At 46.4% G+C, this 18524-nt stretch overlaps 1 pseudogene; it reads right to left on the bottom strand.

Annotated features, from left to right (window-relative positions):
- Window positions 1–610: 610 nt before the first annotated feature.
- On the bottom strand, window positions 611–1694 carry LOC144168109 (cuticle protein 10.9 pseudogene; annotated as a pseudogene).
- Window positions 1695–18524: the final 16830 nt, after the last annotated feature.

Genomic DNA, 18524 nt, shown 5'->3' with positions numbered 1-18524 from the left:
GCTGTGGGGTACTCGGAAAGAATGTTTCACGTTATACTTCCACTTTCCGCGGGTGGTGGAGTACCACCATTTCAGTGGTAGACTGTGCCGTTTGCGACTACTGCCGCCGCAGTCCTTATTTACAAGGCCACCATAGTGCAAGACCAACGTGCGCTTGGTCCCATCCGTTAATGCAATTTCTGCAAAGCTTTCGCGCTACTCTCTAGTTCATTTATGAAGGAGTAGTGAAGTTTGTAAAACAATAAAGATCAATCAAATAAATCATCACGATAGACTCGAATCATTTACACCGTGCAAGCCATTCTTCTTTGCGAAATCACGGCTCTTCAAAAACATGTTCACCTTTCATCGATGGCCGTTGAGGTCGCAGTGCACTACAACCGAGTGAGTCGATGCTTAGGTAGGGTGGCAGTCATAGAAACTTAAAAATTGTTCCCTTCTTCGAAGCTAACATATTACTCATGGTTAATCACACGTAAAACAAGACAATACACGTAGAAAATTTGCTTCATGACGTATTTTATTTCTCAAACGTTTGAAAGCGATAGCACAGAGAGGAACTTTTATTCATAATTTAAGTCCACTTAAAAAGTGCGACTCGCTACGGGCGGTCCACACCCAAACACGGCTGGAGAGATCAATTACTTTCAACTTATTAAGAAGAAAAATGCAAGCAGCTACTGAGCACCGTTGAAAAACCAGAAGCAACTAAACACCGAGTTGAACTACAATGAATGCTTGGAGAGCGGTTCCGAAGAGTAGAAGGCGAATAGATGTAAATACTATAACATTCACAACAAAAAATGCCTTCAACCCGATATTTCCACCCAGTGTAAAACACTCGTGGAATTGCAGCACACACGACAATCACAGCGACCACCCACAGCAAAACCTTGTCCCTCCGAATGAAAAAATTGTTTCTAAAGTGTAGTTAAAATAGGAGGTGTTTAGATCGACCAGGGCAACTGGATTCCACCAGCTCCGACTGGTCTGGGGGCGAAGGCGGGAACAGGGGCGGAGGCAGACTTGGTGACAGGCACGATGATGGGGTTGGCATTGAAGATGGCGTCGCCGGTCTGGCCTGGTGCGGTGCCTGGCTCGTTGGTGTCAACTGTGGCGCGGTAGCCGTTCAGGTCGGCCACGTACTCGACGCGCCGGAAGAGACCCTGGGCGTCCTTGTAGCCATAGGTGCCCTTCTTCGCGTTCTGGCCATCACCCTGTTCCTTGTGGTATGTCTGGGTGCCGTACTCGTCCACGTTGTCGAAGCCGAAATTGTAGGGCTGGGGTGGCTGAGTGAGGGAAGACGCCAAGGAAGGGGTTCAAAAACGGCGTGAGATGTGCTGTTAAAATTCAACGCTGACGTAATACCTACATTAGGTAAATTTGAGAAAGCTGTCCCATTTGGCTATCCGTACTTATCCCATCTACACTCTGGAAAAATGCTGAAGCTAAAAGTTGTATTCCTGTTTATTGCTGAAAGCTTCAACAATCGGTCATTTTTTTGTAGTCAGTCGGCGAAAACCTGGTATGCATATATCTGCTTTAAGCGATCAGTAACGGGCATAATTTACTGAAACTAATTCGTATTTATGCTAAGATGGTATTTTTGCATATTCAAATTTTTGGGATAGTTACAGATTGAGCTTTTTTAATGATGATGTACCAGATGACTGAAACCACATCACTGCCTTCATCACTGTAATGTATTACGCCTTTACTTCAACATTTTCTTCAACGAATCTATTTCAAGTAATGCCCACGTCTACGTTTAATTCTTCGGGCTGTTCAAGCATAAAAACTACTAAAAATCAAGAGTCCGAGACAGCTATATAAGAGAATAAAAAAGATAACTGAAGTATTCGAATTGTTTGAGCACAATGCCTTCTGAACGATTATGCCTCCGAAGTGAATATTAAATTTGGGTTTTTGAGAACATCGATATGAATACTAATATCCTCAACTTTCAGAGTAATTTTGCTGATTCGCGTGCAAATAATTTCGTAGGTGGCCAATTCTTACGTCTTCGGGCAGCTGGGCACAGGCCATGGCGATGATGCAGGCGGCTACGAGCTGCAGAAAAAAGGAGAAACAGAAGGAATAAATGTACACTTAGCTGGTAATTGGTAAGCAAGTTTAGGATAAACTTGAGCTCATTAAAGAAAACGCACGATCTACACAAGTTTGTCCAGAGCATACCATATAATTTATAAGCTAAAATGTGCCTTTACACAAAAACTACGAAACAAGTGCTACAATTAAACTATCCTAGGAAGTGTTGAAGTATTATGACAGTATTTTAACGCATTAACACGTTAAAATACTCTTTTCATCACGAACTGTTCATCATTTTTGTCCCTGTGATGACTTACCCAGACCATATGGCTGAAACGGCGTGAAAAATCATTTTCGCGAACTTTACAGCTGTGCACGCAAAAATGATATTTTAAAACACTATCTTAGAGTCATTCCAAAGCTGAGGTTCTCTCTATTTTAGTTCAAGCGGGATATAAACCTTTGCCTTCAAACACGGAAGTACCCGGCAGATAGGGCGACTGGCATATACTTGTGTTTAACTTTTTAGCCATTTTTTTGGGATTAATGTTTGTATATTCACCGTATAAAAAGAGTATTTTCGAAGATTTTGCGTTATCACTGATTTGCTTGATTGCCATTAGCGGCCGACTAAAAGATATCATTTTTTTACTATGTCCAGAATTCCTGCAATTGATAAATACATGAATGTATTGGCTTTTCGATATCCAGAAATACTATTTCTAGTGAGGCAAAACTGAGAACCGGCAACCGATATCGCCGGATTCGTTCTCTTTTTTTTTTGATTATTTGTTTTTGTGGGTGGGGCATCGAGTTAAAGCGGCTGGTGGGTCCTCACCGCACAGAGCATTCCGGTGGTCTGGACGGACTGGCTCCTGGTGGACATTTTGGCTTCGGCTGCGGTAGTCGTCGACGTGCTGGCTTCGTCTGCTGACTCTTGACACGGTGCGATGTGGGAGTGATTGTGTGCCCGGACGTTGAGCGGCGGCCGCTTTTATATGACGGCCGCTTCTGCCGCCACGTGCGTGGTCGTCCCACTTCGGCGAATGCGTTACGCTTTGCTTTCTCTTTCGTCTCGTTTCCCATTCTTCCACTCGCGCTTACGACTTTCCAAGTGAAGCCGAGAGCCTTACTTTCTTCCCGCACTGTTTTTGTTTTCTTCGCGAGACTTTCGCTCTCGCGTAGCCACCTCCGCCGCAATCCGGTGCTTTTCGGGGTTCTCGGTTGGCTTCTTCTTGTTTACAATTTGCATACTTCCGCCTCTAGAGTGAGAGAACGCCCCCGGGACACAATGCGCGCCGGATGTGTGCTGCTCCGGAATGAAGAGCAACAGGGTTGAAAAGATGTGGGCCCGCTACTTTCTCTTTTCCCACCTCTTCCTTTTACTTTGCTTTCGTGAAGAGGTCGCGGAACGTTAGCGCCCCACGCTTAGCGCAAAGCTGACGTCTGGCATCTCGGGTGACTGCCAGCCTGGGGGATGTGTATCGAGAGAGCTGAGTGGCTGTCTAAAATTAACCCGCCGGTCATCGAGGAGACTCTGTTGTCTTAAACCAGCATCTAAGCGGCATTGGTGGTGTCTATATCAAGGACGCTTCGATCTAATACCTAGCCAAACTTCGCGTGTAATAAAAAATTCCGTTCCGCTACTGAGGGGAGCTTTCTTTGGAGCTAATTTTAAAACGAAGCTTTGTTGGTGTCACCGATGGTGGTGTCGTAACCAAAAGGCACTGCAGTAAAGCCTACTTTAAGCAATGGGTAGGCACATAATAATGATTATGACCATTATGACGAACTAAGAAAGAAACACTTTCCGTGGTCGGAATCAAAGCTCGGTCTCTCGCGTTATGAATCCGACGTCTATCCGATTGCGCCCTTATCGTAAACTATGCATTTTCTCAGCATTTTCTTGGGTTTCGTTGCGTGGACGTCGGCTTTGGACTGGCTGAGTTCAAATTAACTTTGGCCTTTGACTTTTATAGTTTGTATTTTGAACTCTAGGAGCGTCTAACGACGACGATGGTGCAAAGCCATGACGGGGGGGGGGGGGAGGGGGGATGGCGCTCAGCATTTTGGTGAGGGATTCACTTGCTGTCGTCTGAGTTTGGAATTTGACTCGCAGGCAATTTGTACTTTCACAGTGTATATTTCGACTTTTGCGCTCAGGTGGTTGTCACGTTGATTGCTGAGCTTTGACTATGATTGCAGCGGTAGGAACTTTCTAGTACATGTTTCACATTTAATGGGGTATACGTAATTTATTACAGTCATACACCGCCCATCAAACGAAATAGTGCATAAAAACATCGGTTCTAGCAAAATAAGGGGCTTCAGATTGGGATGGTGATGTCGTCTGTTCTTCGTTGAAATAAAAAACAAATACAGCAACGGATCAATCACCCGTTTATCGCTGAGTAATAATAGAAGAAAACAAACCTGTTGTTCGCCTCTCTGGGACTCAAGCGGATGAATGTCCTCGCAGATATTAGTGCGAAAGGTCAATCTGATGCCAAGTATTCCGATTATATAAAAAAGAACTGCTGTTCTTTGATCGCTATCGATTTTGTCAATACTGAGCTTAGTTAGAATCAGGGTCCCTTGCTACACTGGTGCATTCTAATTTAGGTGGTATAAATGAAATATATAACTAAAAAGCTCTAGATGGAAAGGGAATTTACGCAGTTTCCGTCATATAAAATCAAGTTTGGGAAGGGAAGCTGAACATACGTTGTCTACGTGCAGGATCCAAGGAAATTATTTGTGATATTCGAACCCCAATATGTTTCGCTAGCCGGTTTTCTGAGTTTTGAAGACACAAGTTGATTCCCATATTGCAGCGGAATTGTTTACTTGCAAAGGGGATGCAGACCCCATTTTCTATGGCAGAACCATTCGCTATTCATTGCATCACTGATATATTGTATCTGCTCGATTATAACCACCCCCTTTTTTTCAGTATGGCGATATCCAAGGTGAGGGGTCGGAGCTTAGATTCAGAACACATATTATACACCCCCCCCCCCTTCACGTACTTTTTCGCGGTGGTAACTCGACCAGACTGGCGAAAGGAATGTTTTATTTGGCAAACACTCAAGAAAAAAAATTCTACAAAAAGCGAACCAACGCTCACGTCTGATACTCAGCCACACTTACTTCCACTCCAGTCTGTTACACTGTTTCACCCACCACTTTCTGTATCCCACAATAGGTCATCTTGTGCTGCATCGAAGTGGTTTGTTATTTAACGCTTCATTAATGACTGGGTCACAACATCAACTTGGATGTGCTAACACGCGTTCTAAACCCACCCTGCGATGGTTGCTTCGAGAAGGGGGTGCTACAAATCGTATGCAAACGTTTTACCAAACTTTTTTCTGAAAGTAGGGGAGGGTGCTAAGAATCGGGAGGTGCTTAACATCGCAAAAATACGTATATTAAAAAGTAAACACGCTAAGTTCATTCTGGTCACCGAAAGACCTAATACCACGAAACAGAACACAGTCGTCGGCAAGCAATCTAATTTGTAAAGGAGGGTGATGACATGCACAACGTAGTTCACGCATAGTATAAGCAAAGAATCAATGTTCCCAAAACGTTTCCTTGGGGTACACATAATGTAACAAGAAGAAGTAGCGTGAAAGTGTATATTAACACGTTAACCCTAAAGTTTATGGGAAATAGACATCAAATATAGCCTCGTGTTCGTCTTGTCCTCAATAAAAATAATTTGAGACAGGCAAGCCACCAAATTTTTGGGGAGCGTCTAAACGTTAGGAAAAAACAGACAGCTCCAGTTTTCTCTTCAACGCTCTTAGACGAAATTTGGCACCGAAATAATGTAGTACTGTTCCAAACCAAACACTCCAAACCTTTTCTGCCACTTATTAAGATATTCATACGTCACTTCTAACATGAAAACTGAAGGATGCTTTGTATACCGCTGCTGCAGCAAAAGAACTATGGCTGCCCATAAAATTGGGCCATTTGAAATTAGTTGACCCTTTATTATTCAATGGAAACAAGGATGGTGGTCGTCACTCCTGAAGCATGTGTATACATGTAAAAGTGGGCACACACAAAAACATGCATGCAGAATCTATGTTTTTCCAGCTGTGCTCTTGAGTACTTCACTGAAAAACTTTACTAGGGAAATTAAACAACAAAAAAAAACAGTAGGGCCGACGCCATCCTCAGACCAAGAAATGCCAAAATTAAAGGAAAAATTCATCGGGGATGACTGCTTTTACATGTGAAGGCTTTTGTAGCTTCGTGGATTGGAACGAATGGCGAGTACGTGTGAGTGTTTACGTTTGCGTTCGCGTGCATGTGTGCGTTCTTGTCTGCGTTCGTGTATCTGTGCATGGATGTGTGTGTGGGTGTGTGTGTGTGTGTGTGACTGTGTGCGTGCGTGCGTGTGTGTGTGTGTGTGTGCGCGTGCGTGCGTGCGTGCGCGTTGCGCATTTTACGTTTTCTGGAGCTCTTACGGCTTATTCAAGTACATATGTAAAAGTAGAGCAGAAAGCCAGATAGGCGTTATATGGCAACTGCTGTTACTATTAAAGAATGATTCGCATTAAATGCTGGGAAATGCACAAGGCGCTCACAAAGACTTTTAAAGCCGACAATTTTGCCATCAATGTGACCACTGTGGACAGGGGTGAGCAATGCACTGAAGTTATCCATGCGATATAGTGCCGCCAACGACGTCCGCGGAATGTGGCTCAGTGGCTAAGGCGTTGCGCTGCTGAGCACGAGGTCGCGGGTTCGATTCCCGGCCGCGGCGGCCGCTTTTCCGATGGAGGCGAAAAGCAAAAACGCCCGTGTGTACGAGATTTCGGAGCACGTTAAAGATCCCCAGGTGGTCAAAATTAATCCGGAGCCCTCCACTACGGCGCGCCTCATCGCCTGCGTTGCGTCGGCGCGTTAAACCCTACAATCATCAGACTTCCGCGGAATCCCATATGTTGCCATGCGGTACGAGATTTTCTTAGTGCACATCGTGAACATAGGAATGCAGCAGTGAAACTACTACATCGTTGCATCACAGCGGTCTTTTCGTTTCGTGCAGTTATCGCGCCTATGAGGGAGTTTTTTTTAACATAGGTGTGATTGTGTTAATATGTTTTCTGAACAGTCAATGCAATGTTTATTTTTACGAATATAACAGGGTCCGCAGAGATCAATGTCTCAATGCACTTTTGTTCGATCTCGAGTCGGCTGAAATTTTTCGTTGGGCTAAAGAAGGTTATTTCGCTTGTGCCTTGGCACCGGTTCTGTTATTTGCGACAGGTGTGTGCCGTTTTTAAAAGTACTTCGCATTTGTTGCCGCAGCGGTGACTCTAGCATGACAAACAACTGAAAACAAGAAACCTAAAGCCTGGGGTGGCGCACAGAACACCTCCAATTGAAAAGGGCTTGCTATCTCGCTTTACTTTCACGAAATGTCTTGGGATTTAATCAGGTTCACTCTGCAGATGACGTGCGACTCAATTTCTCTGTTAATAAGACGGACATTGTTTACGTTAGCCTAGAAGGTAGAACAAGTTGTAATGGCGCCTTAAAGCCGGTGGGAATGTGTGTCATGACTAATGATATAACAAACCTTTAGGTAGGTCATCTGCGCTGCGGAAAAGGCTATGAGGACTACCAAAAAGCTGTGCGTAAACAAAGCAAGCGCCTCAATATGTGCCTCCAAAGCCACAAGCCATTTCTTGGAAAGCTTGTCATTCCGTCTGGCGGCATACTGTGAATGTTGTCAATATTATCAAGTTTTAGAAAACAGAAATTCTTTTCTTACACCTGCGTCACTTTTTGCAGGGAAGACTGTTGAAGCCCAAAATCTGAGCTCTGTGATAAATTGAAGCATCAGCCAACTCCTGTTGCAACTGTACCGACCTTAGTGTTTTATGAGCGTTTATCTAGGACCAGTCGAATAAATGCCATTGCATAAAGATAATTTTATGGACCTTTCACTTCAGTGTACTTTCTGGATTGTAGGTTAGTTGTAAGGTAGCGCTTTTTTGTCCAGCCCGGCCCGCTTGTGGTCGTTTACTGGCTTTGCTCTACCGGCTTCATAGTGTCACGAAGCCAAAGATGACAAAGTAGGCTTGAAGGAAAACAAGTTTATTGGAGTGAATTTGTGCTCTTCTAACAGCTTAAAATATACACAGGCGGCAAAGCAGCAGTCAACAAATTGACGTGCGCAGGCGGGTCACGGAGAATAGAATGCCGCGGCGCCTGCTCTGCGGCCAGATGTTTCTCGAACCACCGAAATACATCGAGAACACTGTAGATAAAAGAAGGCTATTCTAGGCTAGTGGTGGTAGGGCGAAACATTTTCTCATCAAACTGAGATAATTCATCAGGCATAAGAGAGAAAGAATGGAACATGCGCTTCACTCGGGACACAGATGGCACAGACTGGCGCAGGTGGACTGTAAAAGCAAAAACATAAATAAACAAATCCAATGCATGGCTCGCGGCATTACCCACCCCTCAAGATCGCATCGACACGATTCTAAAATAAAACGACAGTCAGAACAAACAAAGAAACTGTGGTTGATTCCTCTGTCATAGGAATTTCGTTAAGCACGAAAGTGAAATGTGCAGCGAAATCTGCAACGACCTCCTGCTAACGGGTCGCTTCTGGAAAGGCGCGACTAGTTCGGTTCTGTTCCGTGCCGTGGCGTATACGGCAGACGCTTGCGTTGCGACGAGTTCAGCTTGTGGAACGCCAGAGGTAGAATTTGTAGCTTGAACCGTTTACACGTTAAGGCGTTCCGCTATCCGCTGGCGTTTCTGTTCGCATTAAATTAGTGCGCTTTCCCGCCATTCGTCCATCGACATCGCTACGACGCAGCTTACGCCAACTGTTGGCGCTTGTAAGTGTCATGATGCAGCGCTTCGCTTCTCTTCTCCTAGACAGCAGCGCCATCCGCTCCAATGAAACGTTTTCTGGCGTTTCTCCTCTGTTCGTTGTGCTGGCGTCATTTCCGTGACGGATAGGACGTCATCGAAATCTTGGTGTATCCGGGAATACAACACTTTCGTGCTAAAATAAAGTCGCCATCTTGCGTAGTAATAATTTAGGCGAATTTGGTTTAATACTTGTTTTAGGTGTATGCTCTGAAATGAAACTATGACTTGGCATTTATTACGCTAAATTATTTGAAGTTATCCTTAAGCTCAATTTAAAAAGAGACGCATCTTAAGCTTGACCAACGTAGTTTGAGTTGCCTAGGGGCTCAAGCTGTCTCGCGGAGGAAGGTAACATGTCTCATAAATCAAATAATATGGCTCAACAATTGTATTAACAAAACAAATTGCCTTGTGGCACGACCTTCCCGACGGGTTGGAAACCAGAGCGGGGTGGAGAACCAGGCACTGTGTTTTATTTATAGTGATGACGAGAGGCATGCGTGGTTGGACGTTGCAATTGATGAAACACAAAAACCAGAGCTCGCGGAGTGTCCCACCAAAAAGACCCGCGAAACAATCAAGACAATAAAGACGGCACTCACTATAGTATACTTAAATTCTCGGTAAAGTCACTCGAGTATAAAATTTACACATAGTATATCATTTGCTCACATGTAGAGTTACACCCCCTCCTCTCCTCGCCCTCCCCCCCCCCCCCCCTACACAAACACACACAAACGAAATCCCGAAGTTAAAGAGGTTAACCCGCCGCAGTGGCTCAGTAGTTATGGCGTTGTGCTGCTGGGCCCAAGGACTGGGGTTCGGTTCTCGACCACGGTGGCTGCTTTTCTGATGGAGGCGAAAAGCGAAAACGCCTGTATTCAAGATTTCGGTGGGCGTTAAAAATCCCCAGGTTGTCAATAATAAACCGGAGCCCGAACCACTACGGTGCGCCTCACCGCCTGTGTAGCTCGGCGCGTATACGTCACAATCAATCGGAATGCAGAGGTTGCTGCTCCTCATGGACATTTATTTGGGAATTTTAAGTTAATGAGACTTCTCAACCGAGATACGCCAGAGTTAGCCTTCAGCGGCTTTTGGTATTTAACGGCCGAAAGGTGCCAAATTGCTGCTTGTTTGTAAAAAAACTGAATTGACGTTTTTATGAGCACTGCCTTCGTAAAACCTGGTTGTGTGATTGACCACGTGTTCTCCAGGGGTATCAAACTACCGCTGAACGTCTCTAAATACGTCTGTTTTTTGTCGACGCACTCGCGACTGCTTCGGTTTTCGTCTACTTAGATTAGCCAGTTGAGTATTTGAGCCAATTACTGTTAACGGTAAGGATGACTAGCACCAAGAATATTCTGTTGAGAAACGTACTTTTCTATCGGAAATTGGCGGTGATGTGCACTTAATGCAAGGTGCGGTTGAAAGCAAATATCATAATGAGGAGTGTCAGTTTCTGGGGCCTTCACAAAGGCAGGCTTAGCTAGCCACATGCGCTAGCTGTTGGGCTGTGCAAACTAGTACGAATATCTGTGGATAAATCTTTAGAATTCACGCATATACAGCAGTGAGAAAAAATTTGCAGGCTTTTTTATGACGCCGAGTTTTTACGCCTCCCAGACTGCCAGCTGAAGTAGTGTGCCAGAAACAGGAACCCAAACAACTCAGCCTTAAAATATGTAAGGTGCTCCGAAGAAAACTACCGAGTTCACTGCTTGAAACTGGACTGGTGATGCCCCAAAAACGCTTTTCCGAGCACCTCTCCTCTTATTTGAAGTTATTCCTCCTCTTCTTCCTCCTTCCGTGCCTCCTCCTATGCCACCCCACAAAGTTTGACTGCTTGTAAGATCCAGTGATGCACCGTCTGGCGAAGAGCTCTATAAGTCTGCTACATGGAAACTTTCATTTGACGCTTCACTACGTTTTCACAAGTGTGCTCGGAATACAATGCGGCACAGGATAAACAATTCGTTCGAATGCCTCCGTAAGTGGTTTAAATAGTGATGACTGTATCGAAAAATACACCAAGCGTGGAGTTCCCCTTGAATGTGCGTAATTTTTAGCCGTTATAATTTGAAGCAGTTGAACGCTAATAAAATACATTGCTTATTAACTTTCAGTAATCAATCAGCGAAATTACAAACAAATATCACAGGGGCTATTACCGAAATTTTAGAAAACGCGAATAAAGGAAGAGTAGGAAAATGTGGCCACAATTGCAAAATGCGCTCTAAGAGGTTGGCGGAACGTCACAGAATCCAACATTTTTCTGTTTTACTTCTCAAGTAGCAACGAGGATGTAGTCCTCCCTGTTCGTTTTTTGATGAGAACGCAGTGTGTGAGATGTCAACAGAAGAACGGTTCAACCCAGTTCTAATCTAAACAACACCATAACGCGCCGCACATCACATTTACGAGCCTCAAAAAATGCTGTAGAAATCAACCGCCTTGAGCGGGACGTTTTTAATACGCCGCATGCTGCTACGTCGCGCCGCGAGGAAAAGAAATTAAGCGCTCTCACCGATAGCACTTAAAGGAGCCTGAAGACAAATTACAAGTTATGTTTATTAGAAAGACTGCTTAGTCCCGATAACAATGATACCAATATCATCGCAATCTTCGAACAAATCACAGAGATATTAAAGGAAACGTGTGAAGCAGTCGCGACCCCCTAGCCAATTTCCCGCAACTTTTTTATAACCTCACGGAACCTTGTTTGTGCGATTGGGTGCCGCCTAACTGACCTGTCGCGACGACACATGACTGGACGTCTGTAATAGGGCCTCTAGTTCCATTTCACCGCATCATTTGAATGCTAACGTGCAGTTAACGCACTGAAAAGTATGTTTTCTTGTTGGTCCTTATGACGTTATTCTTGCTCATAACACGTCACTATGGCGAAATATTTGAAGTTTTTAAATACTTCTTGCTTTTTTTTAGTTAAAAACATCTTTTGTGGCTGTAATTGAGCTAAGTGAGATACTGAATCCTAGTTCTTTAAGAACTGATGCTGTGACTACTTTGGAAATGTCGATCAAATTGAAACGCTCACGAGTCACCGCATAATTTTAAAAAAGTGCGATGTAATCGGCCATTCGCCCACGCGGATAGCAGCGCTTTGAAGCAGCTTCCGCAGCCGGCCGCCGCCGCGGTTCTGGCGGTTCTTTCACCGATGACGAGCGCCAGGGCCGTCGCTGTGGCGGAAAAGAAAACTAGCGCCGTCACCGACGGAGAGGCGCGTTCGGATGGCCGAACCGTGTTTCCGCCGAGCGGCCGTGCCTGGGCGGTACTCGGCGTCTCGGTGTCGGAGGTTGTAGCGTCCGGCATCTACCAGCAGCTGGTTCGTTATGCGAACTCGAGTGAGCTAACGGGCCTCCTCCGCACGCTGGAGGTCTCCTTGGATGTCGACGTTGAGGTCGTCGTCTTCTACGTGCGGAAACATGGCGTCAAGCATCGCAGTCGTCCGTCTTTTGTAGACAAGGTCGAGCGGTGTCGTTTGCGTAGTTTCCTGGATAGCCGTCTGGTACGCAAACGTGACATACGAAAAACTTCGTCCCAAGTCTTATGTTTAACGTCGACGCACATAGACAGCATATCCGCGATCGTCTTCTTCATACGTTCCGTTAGTCCGTTCATTTGGGGGTGGTACGCCGTCGTTCCTCGGTGATCACTTCCGCTGTAGCGTAAGGTTCCTTGCATGAGCTCCGCTGTGAAGGCCATTCAGCGGTCCGTGATTAGGACTTCTGGGGCTCCATGTCACAGCACATCTTGGTTTATGAAGAACTTCGCGACTTTTTGTGCAGTTCCCCTCAGAAGAGCGTCGGTCTCTGCGTAGCGCGTCATGTAGTGTGTCGCTACGACAATCCACTTGTCCCCGGGTCGTGACGCAGGGAACGGGTCCAGAAGGTCCATTCCAATTTGTTGGAAGGGCCTTGATGGGACGGAGACCAGCCGCAGAAGTCCGGCGGGTCTTGTCGGTGGCGTTTTTCGTCGCTGGCAGCCACGGCAACTCCGGACGTAGTGGGTGACGTCGGGTGTAAGGCACAACCAGTACCACTTCGCCTTCATTTTTCCAGTAGTGCGAGTTGTGCCGAGCTGTGCCGAGATTTGTGTGTGTGTGTGTGTGTTTGTGTTTCTGTGTGTGTGTGTGTGTGTGTGTGCATGTGTGTGTGGGGTGTTGCTTTACGTCAATTGCTATTGAAGGACGTCAATTACATCCTTAAGAGTAATATTGCGAAATTATTTGGTAATTAAAATATTGCACCATCTTTCTGTAACGGAACCCTGAGTAGTATGCGAAGCAGCCATGGGGTCGACTGAAGTTCCCATAAGTTTTCAGTTCGTTTCCGTTTACGTTCAGCTTCGCGTGCTTTCGTTGTATCAGTAGCTTCTTGACGTAGTTTGAATGAGTGAAGGACATAAGTCGCGTTCGTAGCACATGCTCTCGTCTCGGTTTCTAGCGCAGCGGGAAGAGCGCCACGTACAGTCGCCAGCAAAAGTTTGCGGGATGTGCAGCGCGTGGCGGAGCGGCGCAAAACTGCATTGCTGCGCCATCTGCAGCCTGCAAGCGCCTGGTCGAGGCTCAAGGAATTGGCGTGTTAGGCGCGCTTTGCGCATGCCTGTCCTTTATTTGTTACCCGGCACTCTGATCGCTCGCTTGCCCGTGACATGCTTTCGATATTTGCGGCAACCGCGTTGGCGCCGCGTGACCATCGCCGTCGTTGTGCTATCACTGGTGCTACAAAATACGCAGCCCGCGGCCGCCGTTTGCGCGGCCCGCAACTTTGAATAAATCTTAGGCTATGTTCAGACTATCGACAAAAAAGCCATATCGTGATCCATGGACGTAAAAAGACGGTATGTCAAGCTGTTCGGTCTGAACCCGGCCTTATCTTTCAAGAGGTAGTGGTGGTTGAATAGGAAATAATTTTATTTTATTTTTAACCTAAGCACCGATAAACTGTCAGCTGACCCACAATTGCCGTTGTAGTCATCTCAGGGGCTAATTATCACAAAATGTTCTTTGGGGTAGTTCCAACAAAACAAGTTACAGCCGTTTTCTGTAACTGTACCTCCTCCTTAGTCTGTCATGTATTGAATGCCGCATCGTTTACGGCTTCCCTAAAATCTAGTTATGGCAAGTAAATGTGATTCGGCGTAATGCTAACGGTCGTCCTCGCGGCCAATTCCAGGATGATGTTTACATGAGACCTACATTACATTGAGAGCTAGAACTTTCCCCAGAAAGTTTGCTTTGCCGCAAGATTAAATTTGGTGACGCGACTTTTTTCTAAGCACCACATCGAGGTACGCAGTTTCCAACAGGTAGCCTTTATTAGCTCCTGTAAAATAAATTTAGTCGTGGACTATTACATCACTTGGAAGATAAGATTTATTGAATGCTGCGCGCCGCGCAAACGGCGGCCGCGGGCTGCGTATTTTGTAGCACCAGTGATAGCAGAACGACAGCGATGGTCACGCGGCGCCACCGCGGCTGCCGCGAATATCGAGAGCATGTCACTGGCAAGCGAGTGAACACAGATGCCCGGTAACAAATAAAGGACAGGCATGGGCAAAGCTAGCCCTCCAGTTCCTTGAGCCTCGACCCGGCGCTCGCTGGCTGCAGATGGCGCAGCAGTGCAGTTTTGCGCCGCTCGGCCACGTGCTGCACATCCAAGGGCACATCCCGCAAACTTTTGCTGGCGACTGTACCTCCCGTTGCGGCCAGAGAGTCGTGGGATCAAAACCGGGCGCCGCCTAAGCATTTCTTTTTAAGTGCAATGCACTTTATAAGCGACCCCAAACCATCCACCGCCGGCGTCGGCGGCGGCGGCGTCGGCGTCCGCAGTGCTCCTCTATAAAGAAACAGCATCCGGCGCCAGGTTTCGATCCGCGGACTTTGCGGCCGCAGCGCGACGCTCTACCGATCAAGCCACGGACGCGACGGTGATATCAGTGTTGACGCCCCTTATATCTTTAACGCATTCAAACTACGTCGTCAGCGGCGTGCGTTGGCGACTCAGCGGCGTTATAGCGGCTTGATAACTGCGTGGTGTACACGTGATACTACAAACCCGATGGAAGAGATGGAAGAGAAGGCGGCGAGGCGGTGGGCTGCGGGGGCCGAGCGCAAGCGCCGCAAGCGGGCCGACAACCGTGCATTCGCACTTTCACATTCTCCCCCTCGGGGAAATGCGGGGGAATTTTATACTGGACTGCGCTGACGTCAGCCCAAACGCTGACGGTGCTGAAGAGACACGCATGTGCAGTAGACTGCGGACGGCGGACAAAGACAACGAGGGAGGGAGGGACACAGCCCCGAGCATGAGATGCTTCGCATCTATAACATATCCATCGCGGTGGTCAAGGCAGCCTTGATGTTTTGCAGAAGGTTGCGCCTTCCCTTTCCGCTGTGCGGCCCAATTTCCAATTGCAGCGTGCGTCCCCGCTTACCAGATATTACCGCATAGAAGTGAACCACATGAACCTAAATTAATACTTATTAGTTCATGTGTACTGTATAGGTAATGTGTTACAGGCGGGCAGGTGTAGCCACGAACGAGAAACAATGAAAGTTTAGTTTGCACAAAGACAACTGCTCCTGACTGCGTAGTGCAGTTTCCGATATTAGACGCGAAGTGCGTTGGGAAATAATAATCTTCAGTCGTAAACGTCCTTGCACCCATTCACACTGCTCCGAAAAAACCAAAGTGGCTTTGTTGGTACAATATAGCGCATTGCAAGATACTACTAACTTCAAGGGCGTACTGTCGAGTTTAAGCCTCCGCAGCATGTGCTCTGAGCAGCTGCCAGAGCCCCCACCTCCAACTAGAAGTTACGGTTCATGTTCTCGCTGCCGTATGACGTTTTGAAGACTACATCCTTAAAATCGACATAATGCATCAGCACACACCAAACCAAGATCCCTCAATATAGGGTCAAATTTTAAGGTTACAAGGCCTCTTTTTTTTTTTTTTTTACTGTGTATAACTTTTCAATTTTATAACCCGTTATTTGATTTTGTGCTAGTCGTCATTGTTGATTTCATGGGCAATGGTGAAAACGGATAGCAGCCTGTCAGATTCTAAAACAGCGTATGGAGCTCTCTACGGTGTTGATACGTCTTGCGCAACGTTTTCTCCTCAGCGGAAAAACAGATTGCTGGCGGCATACGGGAACTACGTCGCGGACACCAACCTCACCTCCGGACGAAGGCGGCGATGTGCGCCCAGTATCAAACTCATAGGAGTGAGCGCTTTGTCCCATTTGGCCCTGCGTGTTCTTGAGCTTGCGAAAGCAGCGGAGCTTGTACTGACTTCTAAACTATTAAAAACGCTTTACAGAAAGGCAGATATTCTATTACCTTTCAGGCAGCTCCCATAGGCAAGTTCGACACACTCGAGAGCGTCTGGACGTTTCTTAATTTATTGCTTAGTAGCTTTTAGAGAAGTACAATAAAGTGCAACGTTTCTAAATGTTTTTGATTGCACTGTCGTGTTTGTGAGTGAATTCGTGGCGCTGTTAAATGGCTGTTGTCTAACGAAGCTTACTATGGCTTCGAGGAACAGAATTCCTGCGGTTTCGTGTATGCAAAACACTCCTGCGGGGCAACTCATGCGCATGCGCCAAAAGGAACTATGTTGGATTGGAGTTAGAAGTAAGCGGGGAGTGACTGGTTTGCTTTACAGATTACGTAGGCACACTCTCGCAGCTTGCGAGACTTTGGGAGGAGCAAGAAAGAGCCTCTAGTCGGCGATCTGGAGCGCCCGCTCAAAGAGCAACTGCTTGGGGCGCAAACTAAGTTACGGCCGCCCATTACTTCGAAATAGGTAGGACAGGTGTCATAGGTACTTCCGATGAGCGGGAAGCTTATGATCTCAGATGTCATGACCATGAACGGGTGCGAGAAAAATACGAGGGACCCACAACGTATACTTCGAAAGACAAATGAACCATTCAAGGTGCAACACACGGGCAAACACAGGCCGCACGCAATATCTTTTCTGGTTAACCATCTTTACGAAGTGCAGGGGCCCATTTTTGGGACGTAGGTGCGCTCGAACGTTCTTATAAGAACTAACCATTTAGGAAGTTTTTGAATCACTCCTTATATCTCTTTCGCCGTGTTCTCTGTCTCTCTATTTCTTTTTTCTTTGAAATATTTTTTGCGAAATATTCCGCGCCCCCTTTTTTTATCAACCTAGTTGTGCTTTGCATCATGGCATTGAGGGTGTGGTCGTTTTCTTGGCGTGTGGTGTTACACCAGTTTTATAAATCCCCCTGCTTTACCTCCTGGGGAGATGCCACAGTATTGTTCTAAATAATTAAAGACAGTGTAGCTCTAACGAATGCTTCTGGGAGTTCTATAGTCGTTTGAAGAGACCATTGCTTGTCATTTAGTGAGGCGTGTGCTAATGGTTTCGGGAGTTTTGGAAAGGATTAAGAAAGTTTTATATTTGTTCCGGACGCAGTTCTCAGAGTTCCAGGCGCATGAAGCAGATTCAAGAGACTCTAGAGAACATGTGCAGATCCAGTCAGAGCTTCTAGAAAATATAAACCGGGCTTAGACGTTTACATTTGGCTGTGAGTAGATAATACTATTGCACAATATCAATTTTATTTTGGCCAGGTGGCTGAATCGAGTCACAGACCGACAGACAGACGGACAGACGGACAGACGGACAGGCAGACGGACAGACAGACAGACAGACAGACAGACAGACAGACAGACAGACCAAATCTGGGTTTAAGTAGCCCAAGAAAGACTATCGTCTTTAAACCCGCTTTATTGCATTGTTTTTATATTGTGAGACACTAAATCACCACCCTTAAACTCATTTCCTTCCCAGCCACAATACGTCAAATCTAAGGTAAATATGGCCACTGCAAAATCATGGTGGCTTGAGCACAACATTAAATACCGTACCAATCAGACTAGCAACACTACTAACCACCATATGCGTTTTGTCCCGTATACCGAAAGGTGGCGCCACCATTGCACGTTTGTCATAAACATCATAAAACCCTCTCCCACAGTCGAAAATCATTTGAACAGCAGAGGTGTTTAACCTTGTTGAAGTTCCGCCGTATAGCTTTACCAGAAAACAATACCTACAAAACCAAGCGCATGTGATCGTGCGCCTCGTGAGGAGCCCCCGGCGTCGGCCAGGATTCCGAATATGTTTGCGGCAGGTGAGGAACTCGCAAACCAGTACCAAGAAAAAATACTGAGCGCACGTGAGCGTCCTCCTCGTGAGGCGCGTCCGGTGTGCGCCAGCTCTCCCTTCGAGAACACTCTGCCCAGCGTTCGTGGCGTGATATCTCGAGTGCACTTTTACTCACCAGTTCACGTTCGTTCACGCCTGAAGGGGGTGTGAAGACGCCGAGTTCGCGCTACAGATGCCGAGTTCGCGAAGCCTGTTGCTGCGGGTTCTAGCGCGTGCTAACACAGTTCAATTTGGGAAACATGTAATAAGCTGCGGATAAAACGATCCGCGCCTGCCATTTCTGCGGAACTACCAGGAGCACGTTCGCAAACCCATGTCAGT

The sequence above is a fragment of the Haemaphysalis longicornis genome, unplaced genomic scaffold, assembly GCF_048455015.1.
Source record: "Haemaphysalis longicornis isolate Haplotype H1 unplaced genomic scaffold, Haemaphysalis longicornis Haplotype H1 scaffold_2, whole genome shotgun sequence".
NCBI classification, from domain to species: domain Eukaryota; kingdom Metazoa; phylum Arthropoda; class Arachnida; order Ixodida; family Ixodidae; genus Haemaphysalis; species Haemaphysalis longicornis.
This window is presented reverse-complemented; position numbering and strand designations above follow the sequence as displayed.